The sequence below is a fragment of the Bufo bufo genome, chromosome 5 (assembly GCF_905171765.1).
Source record: "Bufo bufo chromosome 5, aBufBuf1.1, whole genome shotgun sequence".
Lineage (NCBI taxonomy): Eukaryota > Metazoa > Chordata > Amphibia > Anura > Bufonidae > Bufo > Bufo bufo.
The window spans coordinates 514,503,415-514,520,320 of NC_053393.1; positions in this window are offsets into that span (position 1 = coordinate 514,503,415).

The following is a 16,906-nucleotide window of genomic DNA, read 5'->3' on the forward strand; positions in this document are numbered from 1 at the left end:
AGTCTGTCCACATACAGCAGAAGTTACAGAAAAGCGCAGAAGATTAATTCCTGCCACAGTTACAGAGCTACCAAGCAGACGACTTATCCTGCAAGCTTACATTAAAGCAGAAGTATTTATTCCTGCCAATGATTGCCAAAACCTGCTGGGATCAAGAGACCAAGGCTGTATACTGCTTGGATACAAGTTATCTTCAGTAAAGAAACGTTTGAACTTCATCTAAAGATCTGGACATCTATTACTCCTACTATCACTACACAAATTTATTGCAAGTGAGCCAGAAGCCAGGAGTCCAGCCGTACCCAGGTAGGAGATGCCGTTGATACAATTATCACCACCTTATAAGACATTATAGGCCATTACACCACTCTGGCATTCCTAATCTAGGACGTGAGTTATAACACCTTGGAAGGGCCCTGGGGTAGTACCCTGCGCACGCTGCAATTGGTGTCACGACAAATACAGACTATTATCCTCCTGTATCCTGGCCCACTGCATAAGTGGCGTCAGCGTACCCATCCCTGGTCATTGCATATGTCAGACAGAGAAGTTCTAGGCCCTGCACAGGGGAGTGGCAGAGTCCTAAATGTTTCTGGTGCAGGCAGAGGTCACAGCAGATTAAGGTAGCGTGGCAGCAGGGTTCGCAGCGAGAGGCCTGAGCTCCTGATGTCATCTAACAGTAGTGTTTTGACCAGTAACCAGCGGTTCTTGAATGGTTGACTCGATCATCCTGACCGAGAGATGGTTGAGGAGGACATCAGTGACGTGCAGACAGTACTTGATGATGTTGATGATGTAGCTGATCGCACTTGGGAGCTGGGTGACTAAGGGGTTTCATCATCATCGGGAGAAGAGGGTGGCAGCTTGCCCGTGAGCCAGCGGCGGATCCAGCAAGTCGCTAGCATGGCTGGGAGTCAGCAGGGTGGCAGCAGTGGGAGGTCGGGAGCCAAACGTGCCCGGGGTAGACCACCTGCTTTGCGGGAGCCTACCTGCCCGGGAAGTAGCTGTGAAGGGGTTCAAGGAGGCAGCGGCGGTAGCAGTCAGTCAGTGTGTAGTGTTGGGGGTAAAATCACCTACTCGGCAGCGTGGCAGTTTTTTGTTAAGCCGCCAGAGGAGGTGAATGTGGCCATATGTAGAATCTGTGGGCAGAGGGTGAGGCGTGGCCAGGGTGCCAATGTTGGCACTACGGCCCTGCGTCAACATATGCAGCGTCGCCAATCAAGGCTCCACCACCTCAGCCGAAGGGAGCTGTCTTTCCATCCCATCATCTGCCGGTCCTAATGCTCCTGCTCCTCCTCCGCCTACTCCTTATCACTCATTCTGTCAGCAATCAATCATCGAATCGATTGCCAAGAGATAACAGTATGCATGCACTCATTCAACGGCGCAAAAGCTGAACGTGCTCCTGTCCAAGTTGCTGGTGCTGCAGTCCCTCCGTTTCCAAGTGGTGGACTCTGCACCTTTCAGAGAACTAATGATTTGTGGCGAGCCGAGGTGGAGAGTCAAAAGCCATAATTTGTTTTACAAAAAGGGATTACCAGCCCTGCACACACATGTAGAACAGAAAATGGGCCTGTCCTTCAGCCTGTCGGTGTCTGCCAAAGTGCACGGCAGCGCCGACGTGTGGAGCTATAACTACGGTCAGAAACATTACATGTTCTTTATGGCCCACTGGGTGAATGTGGTTCCTGCACGGCCACACCAGTAACTTGGTCAGGTGATGCCGTTGGTCCTGCGACAATGTCCACCTCTGCCTCCTAATCCTCCACCATGTCCTCAGCTTCCACTGCAGGGACAATTCACAGTGCCCCTCCAGCATACCACATGTGCAAGGCACGGCAGTGTCACGCTGTTCTGCACCTCGTTTGCCTGGGGAAACGGAGTCACACAGGGGAGGAACTGCTCCGTATCATTTATCAAGTAATCGAATCCTGGCTTTATTCGCGACAACTCAAAATCGGAACCATGGGGACCGACAATGGGAAGAACATTGTGTCGGCGCTGCGTCAAGGAGGAGTCTTCCACCCATCTGCAAGACATCCTAAAAATGGCCAGGAAACTTTGCATGCACTTCAGCCACTCGTACACCACAAAGCACACCCTCCTTGAGCTGCAGCGGCAGAACGGCATCCCCCAACATAGGCTGTTATGCGACGTTTCCACCCGTTGGAATTCCACCCTCCATATGTTGGACCGACTGTACGAACAGAGAAAGGCCATAAACGATTTCCTGATGATCAAAGCGGACAGGAGTACTCCCCTGTGTAACTTCTATGTCAGCCAGTGGCAGCTCATGCATGACACCTGCCATTTGCTCAGGCCCTTTGAGGAGGCCACAAAATTTTTTAGTCACCAGGACTACGAGATAAACAATGTCATTCCACTGCTTCATGTCCTGGAACAGATGCTGGTAAATATGGCTGGTCAGGGGACTGGAGACGTGGCACCTAGATATCACGGCCACATGAGCCACATGGGGGCTGAACTGGAGGAGAAGGTGGAGGACATGGAAGCACATGTAGCGAAATGGTTGGTTTTTCTACACAGGTGACAGGAGAGGAGAAGCAGGAGAAGCAGAGGACCCAGACACACCGTGGCAGTATGCAGTGGAGATGGAGGCAGAGAGTACCTCCGAGTCACTTGCGCAAATGGACAGCTGGATGCTCACTTGCTTGAGTAGTGACAGCCGAATTGTCACCATTCGGCAGAGGGATGACTTCTGGCTCTCCACCTTGTTGGACCCTCACTAACGGTCCAAAATGGTGGCCTTTTTTTACACCTGCTGAGAGGGAAGACATCCTATATATAGAGACATCCTATGTAGTCAGTTGGCCGCTGCCTATCTGCGCCATCGTCCATCCTCTCGCAGGTCTGACCGGGGGGGCCCTCTGCGCTCACGTTCCACTGCCATGGCTGCTGGGGAGGGGTGGGGTGGCAAGAGCAGTACCAGCTCCATCTGCATCATCCTGAGTTTAAAGTTTCTGATGAGCAGCTTTCTTCACCCGCATAGTGAAGAAACTACTCATCAGCAGCAGCATCAAGACCTGGAGCAAAACCTGAACCAGCAGGCACTTAGACAGTACCCTGCCACCCTACATTGAAGATCCGTTGGACTACTGGGCAGCCAAACTGGATTTGTGGCCGCAACAAGCAGAGTTTGCCCTGGAAAAGCTGTCCTGCCCGGCCAGTAGTGTGGCATCAGAGCGGGTGTTTAGTGCGGCAGGGCCATAGTTACCCCAAGGAGAACTTGCCTGTCCACCCAAAATGTGGAGAGACTTACCTTTGTCAAGATGAATCAGGCGTGGATCAGCCAGGATTTCCACCCACCAATTCCTGATGCATCAGACTAGATCATCCATGGTGCCACACCAATACTTTGACAAAAGAGACCGGTTTCTTCTGGCTACCTGCCTCAGCTACTATTCTGATGCTGCCACCCGCCTGATGCCACACATCTGATGCCAAGTGCTCCTTCTTTCACCCACCATCTTCAGCTGCTACTGGTATTGCCACCCACCTTCACACTATGTCACCTTGCCACTCTGTGGCCTCCTGATGCTGCTGCCACCTCCACACTATGTCATTGTGCCGCACTGTGGCCTACTGATGCTGCTGTCACCTCAACACTGTCATTGTGCCACTCTGTGGCCTCCTCCTCCTGATGCTGCCGCCACCTCACGACTCTATTTGGGCCACTCTGTGGTCTCCTCATGCTGCTTCCACCTTACCACTATGTCACCTTGCCACTCTGTGGTCTCCTGATGCTTCCGCCACCTCCACACTGTCATTGGGCCACTCTGTGGTCTCCTCATGCTGCTTCCACCTCACCACTATGTCATAAGGCCACTCTGTGGTCTCCTGATGCTGCTTCTACCTCCACACTATGTCACCTTGCCACTTTGTGGTCTCCTGAGGCTGCCGCCACCTCCACACTGTCATTTTGCCACTTTGTGGCCTCCTCCTGATGCTGCTGCTGCTGCCACCTACACACTCTGTCATGGTGCCACTCTGTGGTCTCCTCATGATGCTTCCACCTCACCACTATGTCATAGGGCCACTCTGTGGACTTCTCATGCTGTTCCCACCCTCCCCACTTTATGACTGGGCCACTATTTTTCCTTTCGGCCTGGCTGACAACATTATTTATTTGATACTTCTTCTGATCTGTCAGAAGGAAGAAAAAATGAGATGCACAACGGATCCTCTCTGTGTAGCAGCTGTAAGGCCTGTATGGTCCCATCAGACTAGGTTTATGATTTGGTAGCCAAAAGCAGGAGTGGGTACAAAACACAGAAGACATGCAAATATTCCATTCACGTGTCATCTCTGTTTTGGATTCACTCCTGTTTTCTTTTTTGCATCAGCAATACTGATGGATTACTGACCAAATATTGACCGAGTGAAGGCGGAAGCTCCACAGACAGGATCCATTTTTTGTGGGTTACTGTTATGACGGATCAGAGGAAGGGCAAAATAATCAGTGACGTCAACACAAACTTACTGCTGACACCCTCTCCACTCTGTCGGGGGATTCTACTTGTATAAGCGTTTAATAGAACAGGTTCTGTAGACATCTATGTGGAATCAGCTGACGATGGTGTAAAAGGAGTGCGCTTCTTTTTGGCTCTAATATCAACCTGTAACGCTGAGTTCACACTTGAGTTATTTGGTCAGTTTTGGCCCCGTGACTGCCCAAATAAGTGAAGTGTGCAGTGATTCTAAGAGCGACGCCTGTCATCTGCATGTCATACAGACTCACAGTATTATTTCACTACCAAAGCCGACTCCCTATGAGTGTTACTGCAAGTCACAGTGTTCTACACCACTATGAAGGCTCTCAGCAGCCAGGCAATAGCCATTTTTTATGTAATTTGCCGCCAATAAATTCGGATCAAACTGAATTTCTCCCAAAAATTTCGGCGAACCGGCGAAACAAATTTTTTTAAAATTTGCTCATCTCTAATGACATCCAATCAGACATGCCACAAGTTTTTTCTCTTTGTCTTTGTATAAAAGCCAAGGCCATGTCGAGATATACAAGTGGGCTAATGCTCCACCTTACTAAGCCTCATTCCCTTCAGATATGTGCAGAAATAACTAGTGGATTAGTAATGTGTCCTTTGGGCTAGTCCTGTGAGCATTATCCTTGCTAACCCCAGGTATTCACCCCTTTTCTCCCCTGTACACGATAGACTTGGTTGGTTTTCAGGTACAGCCAGACAGTAGACTCCATCTTGGAGTGGAGTGATACTCTCCACTAGGTCAATAGGACAACAGACATATGCAAGAGGGCAGATCTTGCAGATGTAGGGGTTAGAGTTGAGCGAACACCTGGATGTTCGGGTTCGAGAAGTTCGGCCGAACTTCCCGGAAATGTTCGGGTTCGGGATCCGAACCCGACCCGAACTTCGTCCCGAACCCGAACCCTTATTGAAGTCAATGGGGACCCAAACTTTTCGGCACTAAAAAGGCTGTAAAACAGCCCAGGAAAGAGCTAGAGGGCTGCAAAAGGCAGCAACATGTAGGTAAATCCCGTGCAAACAAATGTGGATAGGGAAATGAATTAAAATAAAAATAAAAAAAATAAAAATTAACCAATATCAATTGGACAGAGGTCCGATAGCAGAGAATCTGGCTTCACGTCAGCAGAGAATCAGTCTCTTCATGCCATAGCAAAGAATCTGGCTTCATGTCAGCAGAGAATCAGTCTCTTCATGCCATAGCAGAGAATCTGGCTTCATGTCAGCACAGAATCAGTCTTCATGTCATAGCAGAGAATCAGGCTTCACGTCACCCAACACTGGAACAGGCCACTGTCACACATTTAGGCCCCGGCACCCAGACAGAGGAGAGAGGTCCCGTAACAGAGAATCTGGCCTTATGTCAGCGCAGAATCAGTCTTCATGTCATAGCAGAGAATCAGGCTTCACGTCACCCACCACTGGAACAGGCCACTGTCACACATTTAGGCCCCGGCACCCAGACAGAGGAGAGAGGTCCCGTAACAGAGAATCTGGCCTTATGTCAGCGCAGAATCAGTCTTCATGTCATAGCAGAGAATCAGGCTTCACGTCACCCACCACTGGAACAGGCCACTGTCACATATTTAGGCCCCGGCACCCAGACAGAGGTGAGAGGTCCCGTAACAGAGAATCTGGCCTTATGTCAGCACAGAATCTGTCTTCATGTCATAGCAGAGAATCAGGCTTCACGTCACCCACCACTGGAACAGGCCACTGTCACACATTTAGGCCCAGGCACCCAGGCAGAGGAGAGCGGTCCCGTAACAGAGAATCTGGCCTTATGTCAGCGCAAAATCTGTATTCATGTCATAGCAGAGAATCAGGCTTCACGTCACCCACCACTGGAACAGGCCACTGTCACACATTTAGGCCCCGGCACCCAGACAGAGGAGAGCGGTCCCGTAACAGAGAATCTGGCCTTATGTCAGCGCAGAATCAGTCTTCATGTCATAGCAGAGAATCAGGCTTCACGTCAGCCACCACTGGAACAGGCCACTGTCACACATTTAGGCCCAGGCACCCAGGCAGAGGAGAGAGGTCCCGTAACAGAGAATCTGGCCTTATGTCAGCGCAGAATCTGTCTTCATGTCATAGCAGAGAATCAGGCTTCACGTCAGCCACCACTGGAACAGGCCACTGTCACACATTTAGGCCTCGGCACCCAGACAGAGGAGAGCGGTCCCGTAACAGAGAATCTGGCCTTATGTCAGCGCAGAATCTGTATTCATGTCATAGCAGAGAATCAGGCTTCACGTCACCCACCACTGGAACAGGCCACTGTCACACATTTAGGCCCCGGCACCCAGACAGAGGAGAGCGGTCCCGTAACAGAGAATCTGGCCTTATGTCAGCGCAGAATCTGTCTTCATGTCATAGCAGAGAATCAGGCTTCACGTCAGCCACAACTGGAACAGGCCACTGTCACACATTTAGGCCTCGGCACCCAGACAGAGGAGAGCGGTCCCGTAACAGAGAATCTGGCCTTATGTCAGCGCAGAATCTGTCTTCATGTCATAGCAGAGAATCAGGCTTCACGTCACCCACCACTGGAACAGGCCACTGTCACACATTTAGGCCCAGGCACCCAGGCAGAGGAGAGCGGTCCCGTAACAAAGAATCTGGCCTTATGTCAGCGCAGAATCTGTATTCATGTCATAGCAGAGAATCAGGCTTCACGTCACCCACCACTGGAACAGGCCACTGTCACACATTTAGGCCCCGGCACCCAGACAGAGGAGAGCGGTCCCGTAACAGAGAATCTGGCCTTATGTCAGCGCAGAATCAGTCTTCATGTCATAGCAGAGAATCAGGCTTCACGTCACCCACCACTGGAACAGGCCACTGTCACACATTTAGGCCCCGGCACCCAGACAGAGGAGAGCGGTCCCGTAACAGAGAATCTGGCCTTATGTCAGCGCAGAATCTGTCTTCATGTCATAGCAGAGAATCAGGCTTCACGTCAGCCACAACTGGAACAGGCCACTGTCACACATTTAGGCCTCGGCACCCAGACAGAGGAGAGCGGTCCCGTAACAGAGAATCTGGCCTTATGTCAGCGCAGAATCTGTCTTCATGTCATAGCAGAGAATCAGGCTTCACGTCACCCACCACTGGAACAGGCCACTGTCACACATTTAGGCCCAGGCACCCAGGCAGAGGAGAGCGGTCCCGTAACAGAGAATCTGGCCTTATGTCAGCGCAGAATCTGTATTCATGTCATAGCAGAGAATCAGGCTTCACGTCACCCACCACTGGAACAGGCCACTGTCACACATTTAGGCCCAGGCACCCAGGCAGAGGAGAGAGGTCCCGTAACAGAGAATCTGGCCTTATGTCAGCGCAGAATCTGTCTTCATGTCATAGCAGAGAATCAGGCTTCACGTCACCCACCACTGGAACAGGCCACTGACACACATTTAGGCCCCGGCACCCAGACAGAGGAGAGCGGTCCCGTAACAGAGAATCTGGCCTTATGTCAGCGCAGAATCTGTCTTCATGTCATAGCAGAGAATCAGGCTTCACGTCACCCACCACTGGAACAGGCCACTGTCACACATTTAGGCCCAGGCACCCAGGCAGAGGAGAGAGGTCCCGTAACAGAGAATCTGGCCTTATGTCAGCGCAGAATCTGTATTCATGTCATAGCAGAGAATCAGGCTTCACGTCACCCACCACTGGAACAGGCCACTGTCACACATTTAGGCCCAGGCACCCAGGCAGAGGAGAGAGGTCCCGTAACAGAGAATCTGGCCTTATGTCAGCGCAGAATCTGTATTCATGTCATAGCAGAGAATCAGGCTTCACGTCAGCCACCACTGGAACAGGCCACTGTCACACATTTAGGCCCCGGCACCCAGGCAGAGGAGAGCGGTCCCGTAACAGAGAATCTGGCCTTATGTCAGCGCAGAATCTGTATTCATGTCATAGCAGAGAATCAGGCTTCACGTCACCCACCACTGGAACAGGCCACTGTCACACATTTAGGCCCCGGCACCCAGACAGAGGAGAGGTTCATTCAACTTTGGGTTGCCCCGCAATATAATGGTAAAATGAAATTAAAAATAGTATTGAATGAGGAAGTGCCCTGGAGTAGAATAATATATTGTTAAGGGGAGGTAGTTAATATCTAATCTGCACAAGGGATGGACAGGTCCTGTGGGATCCATGCCTGGTTCATTTTTATGAACGTCAGCTTGTCCACATTGGCTGTAGACAGGCGGCTGCGTTTGTCTGTAATGACGCCCCCTGCCGTGCTGAATACACGTTCAGACAAAACGCTGGCCACCGGGCAGGCCAGCACCTCCAAGGCATAAAAGGCTAGCTCTGGCCACGTGGACAATTTGGAGACCCAGAAGTTGAATGGGGCCGAACCATCAGTCAGTACGTGGATGGGTGTGCACAGGTACTGTTCCACCATGTTAGTGAAATGTTGCCTCCTGCTAACACGTTCCGTTTCAGGTGGTGGTGCACTTAGCTGTGGCGTGTTGACAAAACTTTTCCACATCTCTGCCATGCTAACCCTGCCCTCAGAGGAGCTGGGTGTGACACAGCTGCGTTGGCGACCTCTTGCTCCTCCTCTGCCTTCGCCTTGGGCTTCCACTGGTTCCCCTGTGACATTTGGGAATGCTCTCAGTAGCGCGTCTACCAACGTGCGCTTGTACTTGCGCATCTTCCTATCACGCTCCAGTGTAGGAAGTAAGGTGGGCACATTGTCTTTGTACCGGGGATCCAGCAGGGTGGCAACCCAGTAGTCTGCACACGTTAAAATGTGGGCAACTCTGCTGTCATTGCGCAGGCACTGCAGCATGTAGTCGCTCATGTGTGCCAGGCTGCCCAGAGGTAAGGACAAGCTGTCCTCTGTGGGAGGCGTATCGTCATCGTCCTGTGTTTCCCCCTAGCCACGCACCAGTGATGGGCCCGAGCTGCTTTGGGTGCCACCCTGCTGTGAACATGCTTCATCCTCCTCCACCTCCTCCTTATCCTCGTCCTCCTCGTCCTCCAGTAGTGGGCCCTGTCTGGCCACATTTGTACCTGGCCTCTGGTGTTGCAAAAAACCTCCCTCTGAGTCACTTTGAAGAGACTGGCCTGAAAGTGCTAAAAATGACCCCTCTTCCTCCTCTTCCTCCTGGGCCACCTCCTCTTCCATCATCGCCCTAAGTGTTTTCTCAAGGAGACATAGAAGTGGTATTGTAACGCTGATAACGGCGTCATCGCCACTGGCCATGTTGGTGGAGTACTCGAAACAGCGCAACAGGGCACACAGGTCTCGCATGGAGGCCCAGTCATTGGTGGTGAAGTGGGTCTGATCCGCAGTGCGACTGACCCGTGCGTGCTGCAGCTGAAACTCCACTATGGCCTGCTGCTGCTCGCACAGTCTGTCCAGCATATGCAAGGTGGAGTTCCACCTGGTGGGCACGTCGCATATGAGGCGGTGAGCGGGAAGGCCGAAGTTACGCTGTAGCGCAGACAGGCGAGCAGCGGCAGGGTGTGAACGCCGGAAGCGCGAACAGACGGCCCGCACTTTATGCAGTTGCTCTGACATGTCGGGGTAGTTGCGAATGAACTTCTGCACCACCAAATTCAGCACATGCGCCAGGCAAGGGATGTGAGTCAAACCGGCTAGTCCCAGAGCTGCAACGAGATTTCGCCCATTATCGCACACCACCAGGCCGGGCTTGAGGCTCACCGGCAGCAACCACTCGTCGGTCTGTTGTTCTATACCCCGCCACAACTCCTGTGCGGTGTGGGGCCTGTCCCCCAAACATATGAGTTTCAGAATGGCCTGCTGACGTTTACCCCGTGCTGTGCTGAAGTTGGTGGTGAAGGTGTGTGGCTGACTGGATGAGCAGGTGGAAGAAGAGGAGGAGGAAGCTAAGTAGGAGGAGGAGGAGACAGGAGGCAAAGAATGTTGCCCTGCGATCCTTGGCGGCGGAAGGACGTGCGCCAAATAGCTCTCCGCCTGGGGCCCAGCCGCCACTACATTTACCCAGTGTGCAGTTAGGGAGATATAGCGTCCCTGGCCGTGCTTACTGGTCCACGTATCTGTGGTTAGGTGGACCTTGCCACAGATGGCGTTGCGCAGTGCACACTTGATTTTATCGGACACTTGTTTGTGCAGGGAAGGCACGGCTCTCTTAGAGAAGTAGTGGCGGCTGGGAACAACATACTGTGGGACAGCAAGTGACATGAGCTGTTTGAAGCTGTGTGTGTCCACCAGCCTAAATGACAGCATTTCATAGGCCAGTAGTTTAGAAATGCTGGCATTCAGGGCCAGGGATCGAGGGTGGCTAGGTGAGAATTTACGCTTTCTATCAAATGTTTGTGAGATGGAGAGCTGAACGCTGCCGTGTGACATGGTTGAGATGCTTGGTGACGCAGGTGGTGGTGTTGGTGGTACATCCCATGTTTGCTGGGCGGCAGGTGCCAACGTTCCTCCAGAGGCGGAGGAAGAGGCCGAGGCGGCGGCAGCAGCAGCAGAAGAGGCCGAGGCGGCAGCAGCAGAAGATGTAGCAGGGGGAGCCTGAGTGACTTCCTTGTTTTTAAGGTGTTTACTCCACTGCAGTTCATGCTTTGCATGCAGGTGCCTGGTCATGCAGGTTGTGCTCGCTTCAGGCTCTGATGGCACAGCGTGCAAACCATTCGGGTCTTGTCGTCAGCACATTGTTTGAAGAAGTGCCATGCCAGGGAACTCCTTGAAGCTGCCTTTGGGGTGCTCGGTCCCAGATGGCGGCGGTCAGTAGCAGGCGGAGTCTTTTGGCGGCGGGTGTTCTGATTTTTCCCACTGCTCCCTCTTTTGCTACGCTGTTGGCTCGGTCTCACCACTGCCTCTTCCTCCGAACTGTGAAAGTTAGTGGCACGACCTTCATTCCATGTGGGGTCTAGGACCTCATCGTCCCCTGCATCGTCTTCCACCCAGTCTTGATCCCTGACCTCCTGTTCAGTCTGCACACTGCAGAAAGACGCAGCAGTTGGCACCTGTGTTTCGTCATCATCAGAGACGTGCTGAGGTGGTATTCCCATGTCCTCATCATCAGGAAAAATACGTGGTTGTGCGTTAGTGCATTCTATCTCTTCCACCCCTGGGGAAGGGCTAGGTGGATGCCCTTGGGAAACCCTGGCAGCAGAGTCTTCAAACAGCATAAGAGACTGCTGCATAACTTGAGGCTCAGACAGTTTCCCTAATATGCATGGGGGTGATGTGACAGACCGATGGGCTTGGTTTTCATGCGCCATCTGTGCGCTTTCTGCAGAAGACTGGGTGGGAGATAATGTGAACGTGCTGGATCCACTGTCGGCCACCCAATTGACTAATGCCTGTACCTGCTCAGGCCTTACCATCCTTAGAACGGCATTGGGCCCCACCAAATATCGCTGTAAATTCTGCTGGCTACTGGGACCTGAGGTAGTTGGTTCACTAGGACGTGTGGCTGTGGCAGAACGGCCACGTCCTCTCCCAGCACCAGAGGGTCCACTAACACCACCACGACCATGTCCACGTCCGCGTCCGCGTCCCTTATTAGATGTTTTCCTCATTGTTCCCGTTCACCACAATTTTGAGAATGGCAAATTTGGGAATGCTTTTTCAACCCAGAACAAAAAGTCTGCTTTTACGGTCACTACAAATAACTTGACCAGCTAAAACTGTGCAGATTTGGTTGAATAGAGATGTGAGACCTGTTTTTTTTTGCGCTGTGTGACAGTTATAGGTTTAATCACAGAATGACACTTCTATCAGCACGCTAGCGTGTGTCTTAGGTTTTTCTGAATGACACTATCAATACCTTCAATGTAAGTTTTTCTTTTTGGGATAGATTTCAAGTAGGCCCCAAATACCACAAACTAGTTATTTTGAGAATGGCAAATTTGGGAATGCTTTTTCAACCCAGAACAAAAAGTCTGCTTTTACGGTCACTACAAATAACTTGACCAGCTAAAACTGTGCAGATTTGGTTGAATAGAGATGTGAGACCTGTTTTTTTTTGCGCTGTGTGACAGTTATAGGTTTAATCACAGAATGACACTTCTATCAGCACGCTAGCATGTGTCTTAGGTTTTTCTGAATGACACTATCAATACCTTCAATGTAAGTTTTTCTTTTTGGGATAGATTTCAAGTAGGCCTCAAATACCACAAACTAGTTATTTTGAGAATGGCAAATTTGGGAATGCTTTTTCAACCCAGAACAAAAAGTCTGCTTTTACGGTCACTACAAATAACTTGACCAGCTAAAACTGTGCAGATTTGGTTGAATAGAGATGTGAGACCTGTTTTTTTTTGCGCTGTGTGACAGTTATAGGTTTAATCACAGAATGACACTTCTATCAGCACACTAGCGTGTGTCTTAGGTTTTTCTGAATGACACTATCAATACCTTCAATGTAAGATTTTCTTTTTGGGATAGATTTCAAGTAGGCCTCAAATACCACAAACTAGTTATTTTCAGAATGGCAAATTTGGGAATGCTTTTTCAACCCAGAACAAAAAGTCTGCTTTTACGGTCACTACAAATAACTTGACCAGCTAAAACTGTGCAGATTTGGTTGAATAGAAATGTCAGGTCTATTTTTTAGGCGCTGGGTGACAGGCTCAACTTGTCCCTGATGTAATATATGGCCAAAAAATAACCACACTGTTGATGGTTAAATGCACTTGGGTGACACAGGCTCAGCCTGCACCAGATGTAGTATACGGCCAAAAAATAACCAGACTGTTGATGGTTAAATGCACTTCTTTGACACAGGCTCAGCCTGCAGCTAATGTAGTATATGGCCAAAAAATAACCAGACTGTTGATGGTTAAATGCACTTCGGTGACACAGGCTCAGCCTGCAGCTGATGTAGGATATAGCACAAAATAACCACACTATCGATGGTTAAATACACTTGGTGATAGCTCGTGCTGGCGCACCACAAGTCACAAAATGGCCGCCGATCACCCCAGAAAAAAAGTGATCTAAAAACGCTCTGGGCAGCCTCAAAAAAGTGAGCAAGTCAATAATAGCACTTCAATGATCCACAGCTGCAGATCGATCACAGAATGAAGTCTTTTGGAGGAGTTAATCTGCCTAATCTCGCCCTAACGTCGCAGCTGCAACCTCTCCCTATACTGATCATAGCAGAGTGACGTGCGGCGCTACGTGACTCCAGCTTAAATAGAGGCTGGGTCACATGGTGCACTGGCCAATCACAGCCATGCCAATAGTAGGCATGGCTGTGATGGCCTCTTGGGCCAAGTAGTATGACGCTTGTTGATTGGCTGCTTTGCAGCCTTTCAAAAAGCGCCAAGAAAGCGCCGAACACCGAACCCGGACTTTTACGAAAATGTTCGGGTTCGGGTCCGTGTCACGGACACCCTAAAATTCGGTACGAACCCGAACTATACAGTTCGGGTTCGCTCATCCCTAGTAGGGGTAACAGGGGGTCTCTACACAGGCTACACAGTGGTCAGGCTTTGGTAGGGACAGGCATAAGCCCAATAAATGGTCTGCCCAGAGTTCAGTCGAGAAATGGACTGTGTAGACAGAGTCAAGGCAGTCCCAGCAGAAGTGGACAGGTAGACACTAGTAGAACATACAAGGAAATATTCTCCAAATGGAGCACTTTGACTTGAAGCTCAAAAGGCACAGTGAAATACTGGATGGTCTCAGGAAGAACCTTTCCATTGACACAGGTCACCATCAAGGGCTTTTCTAGGTGGTGGATGGCTTTATGGTACTGGTTCACCAAGGCCTGATGAAAGAAGCTTTCTGCTGAGGCAGAGTCTAAAAAAGCCTGAACTTTAAACTGCGTACAGTACCAACACAAGACATAGTTACTGGTAATGTTAACAATGGTAAAAGGTGGTCTTTACCTAGGGCCTCATTGTTCCAGGTCATCTCAGAGGACAGGGTACAAAATTTGTATGCATTCCATGAATTTACTAGAGGCTATTGCAGCACCAAAAGAGGTATAACACAGTGTGGACTCAGCATGCATGTGGAACCTGCATTCCCTGAATTTAAAAAAAGACCAGTATGGCAAGAGATCGCCTTGTCATTAGCAGACAGGCACAATTTATTTTGTACAAGATGTATTTGCCAAGAATCTCACATTTATAACATAGCTTTAGAATTAGTACATTTTCTGTAGTGAGTATAGCAATATTGTTTTTACTTGATTATTTGTGTTTGCAGGGTGCTGTTGTATTGTGTTTGTTTTTATGGAATTGTATGGGACATTGTCCAACAGAGTCAACACCCTGGCAAAGGAAGCCAGAAGACATCTTGGGATCTCCATTATAGCATGGAGGTAGAGACAGACATAGATCAGATGCTCCAGCAGAGATGGAGGTAGAGTTGTGGATTTGGCAACAAAGCATTCAGGTGGCTGGAAATGTCATGCAGATACAAATCCAGTAGCAGCTTGTGATGGACACACTGGTGACCTGCTTCTGGCATACTTCAGGTAAGGTCATCTGAGGTGGGTCAGCAGGATACATGGCCTGAGAAAACTGTTATGGACAATGATTGTGGAACCACTGTTCTAACCAAGTGGTTTAGCTTTGTGCTGAACCTAATTGTGTTATCCTGCTGGTCCTCTGGTTTTCAAACTTTAACCCCTAAACAGGAATCTGGCCGCTACCTCTTGAAATAGTCATGGTGTGGTTGGCTGCTGACCCACAGGGATCAGAGACACCAATGGATGACACAGAGGGAAGAGGCAGTACACAAAGTCAGGAAACAGGCAGAGATCAAGGCTGGCAGAGTTCATGTGAATCCCTTAAACAATTCAAAGGGCAGGTGGCACAGGATCAGTACAGTAAACAAGCACAGGTCAAGAACCAGAAACCAGATAGACAGATAATAGCTCTTTTACAGACTAAAATTGCACAGGCCAGGACTAAAGGAAAGAGCCAGGTATATATAAGAGCAGCTGATTAGCAATTGGACACAGCCATGCAGCAGCTCAGAGAACTAAGGAATATTAACCCTAGCAGTGCTGAAGAAAGAGATACAATGAATACAAGTCATAATTTAAACACAGGAATCTGACACCCGTGCACATAGGACAGCGCTAGCCATTAACTACCATTGTAACATTGTATACAGAAGCTTGAGGAGGCAGAGCTGCAAAGAACGGAGAAATGAGCTGACCAAACCAATAATGAGGCAGGAGGTGTGTCTCAGACTACCTCAGATACCTGCAGGCACAGTAGCTTGACTTTAGATCACTGGAGCTGAGCTAACAAGCAAACAAGGTCCTGTGGGAAATAAATAGCAGATAATCATCCATGTAGGTACCGACTTATAGACCTATTATAAAGAGTTCTCCAAGACCAGGTATTGCTATTTGTATTGCAAAGCAAGGTGCAAATGTAAAAAAAAAAGACACTGATTATCTGCATCCAGCACTAAGCTCGCTTCTCCTCTGCTTCCTGTTCACGTTGGACAATTAGTTTAAGAGATTACTATACAGTTCACTGCTGTCAGCCAGCAGTAACCTCAGTGGTGATGTGTTCAGTTAAGCCACGTGGCCACTGAGGCACTGGAAATGGTTAAGAAGGGAGCTTGGCACTAACCGGGAGTCTTATATTTTTTTTTTAACTCTTGCACCCTGCTTGGCCATCTTAAAAGGGTTTCACGATCTCACAGAACTCCTTTCAGCTCACAACTGGACTTTTCCCTTGTAACAGATCTCCTGGCACCCCGACTGGGTACCTCCATTGATGGTTGCTCCTAGTGCTTCCTGAGGGCTCCAAGCACTCCACTTGACACTGTAAGGTCTTATTTTTTGCAGGAAAAGTTCTAGTTTTTATTTGCTATTTTGGGTACATGTAATGATTGATTAAAGCCAGATGTTGTCACGGATGAATTTGCAGATAGCTGGAACTTATAAATAAACGACCGACTGGCTTGATCCCAAACTAAGGAGCATATAGGTGAGCCCTTTAAAACCCTAAGAGCTCTCCCTGACTGATATGCGCATGCAAGGGTCTCAATGGTAGACGATTGCATGCCCACATACCTAAGACTGTGTGACACCTGAAAACCCTATAATAGTGAGGGGACACGACCACCGGCTCCCTGCACTTAATACGGACGGAGTCAGGGTCACCTAGAATCAAGCCAGCAAGGAAACACAATAAGGGAAAAGACTTATCTGAGCAAACAGCAGCAGCAGCCTCCAGCAGTGAACACTTCATCCAGGAAGTAGTATAAACCGCAAAGTGAGGCAGTATGGGAGGGAATATAAAGGAAGACAATTAGTCTAAATAAGTGACACCTGGCAGAAGGAAAGGAGATGACAAAGTGAAACCAAAACAAAGAACGTCATACAAGAGGTAGAGAAGAACATATGTCAGACCTTTTCACAGAACTGGCGGTGACAGTACCCCTACCTCTACGG